Below are 1,735 nucleotides of genomic sequence, written 5' to 3'. Positions count from 1 at the left end.
TGGTGAGGCCTGCGATCTGACCGCCAGAGAAGGTGGCGTCGCATGGGGGGGTTATGTTCCGGAGTCCAACCGGCCTCGTTCCATCTCCTCGAGTTCGACCGGCCCTCGCTCACTCCGCCACCCGGCCTGAGCGAGGGCAGAACAGCAAAAAGGGGAGGTGGTGCCGAGATTGAGATACCTGCAATTTCCCAGGCACGAATCACCTCCCTTTTTCAATTTTCATGCCACCCCGTACAGGGGGACACGATATTCTCGCACTCACGCCCTCACGCCAGCCGATGTAACCTCTCCTTTTTCTCTTCCCCTCTTGCTTTGTTCGTCCGTTGTTTATTTTCCCACTTATCTCCCCTCTCGCTCGCTCGCTCTCTCTATAAATGCTCATCCAGAGCAGCATCTCCATATCCAACGCAAGCACAGTCGACCAAACCAATAAAAACAGAACCCCTGCCTACCAAGACTCCTCCCTCCCTCCCCCTCTGCATACCTAGCTCTTCCCACAAGCCATCCATTATTAATAGTGGTGGGCATGGCATCATCCTCTGTATCGTGGACGGCGACGGAGGACAAGAAATTTGAGAGGGCACTGGCCATCTACGACCAGGACACCCCGGACCGCTGGGAGAAGGTGGCTGCCATGGTGGGTGGGGGGAAGTCCGCGGCCGACGTCAAGCGCCACTATGACCTCCTAGTCGAAGACATACAGAGCATCGAGTCCGGCGACGTCCCTTTCCCCAACTACCGCACCACCACCAATGCCAGGTCGGCTAACAACCGCCGATATCCCAACGGCTTCTGAACTTCTCTCTCTGCCATGGGAGGTCAGAGAGATTGGTCTTGTGTGTCATATATAATTTCTTCTTTCTGGTGATGTTTGATGCTATATACAGCTGCACATGCAGCTGCCCAATATATCTCCATTGACGGTAGTCGACTGGTGGTGGAGTCTACCCATCCATGGAAATGCTGTTATGGTCGCTGCTGGAGCGGCGTCCTGCTTTTCTTTCTGTCTTTCTTTTTTTTCCCCCGAGTGCTGCACTAGTCATCATCCCACCTCCCTGTGCATGCGTCACTTCCTCGATCTGCGATCCTCTTCTGTCGTTTGTATGGTCTTTGCATATGCTAGGGCATTAACGAAGTGCATGTTTTATCTCCATGTACTCTGATACTCATGGCGTAATGGTGTGTCGGAAACAATTTAAGTACCGTTTTAATGGCCGCCGTCAGGTGGTGGGCCCTTCTTCGCTTGTCAACCTTGTGAATTTAAGCTGGTCAAACACGACAGGAGGCACCTCAAAATTCTTGATCCAGCCGAAGGTTTTGGCCATCGTACCTGCATAGTGTTTGCGACCATACCCGCAGAAAACCATGCGCCACTATCCGTCGCTAAGCTGGATTCAGCGCAAATCAGTTTACTCGACCGTCCCGTACAACACCGGTCACATTTGAAACTGTGAATGGTACGTCTGTTTCGATCCATCCCGCAAGCAAATGAATGAGCCAGATGACCCCAGATCGTTATCTCTACTTTGGGATTGAACTGGAGAAGTCCGGTTGCTGATCATCGGCAATCCATGCCTTGCAGATAGGCCAGAGAATTAATAAATGGCGGCCGTGTGGTTTGTATTCCAGACGGTCCATGACCCATAGTTCTGCATACAGTGCACGAATGGCTGGAGATCAGCAAGTGGACCTTTCAGGTTCCGTCTCGAACCCCATTGCAAGAGTTTCTCTTTTC

The 1,735-nt window shown here is 52.3% G+C and overlaps 1 pseudogene; it reads left to right on the top strand.

Annotated features, from left to right (window-relative positions):
* The first annotated feature begins 456 nt into the window (after positions 1 to 456).
* On the top strand, positions 457 to 1,504 carry LOC148714986 (protein RADIALIS-like 4 pseudogene; annotated as a pseudogene).
* Positions 1,505 to 1,735: the final 231 nt, after the last annotated feature.

This window comes from Phoenix dactylifera, chromosome 2 (assembly GCF_051530095.1).
Source record: "Phoenix dactylifera cultivar Ajwa chromosome 2, Ajwa_hap1_PhDact_Kaust_v1.1, whole genome shotgun sequence".
Classification (NCBI taxonomy): Eukaryota; Viridiplantae; Streptophyta; class Magnoliopsida; order Arecales; family Arecaceae; genus Phoenix; species Phoenix dactylifera.
Note: the sequence above shows the minus strand (reverse complement) of the source record. Positions and strands in the feature narration are given on the sequence as shown.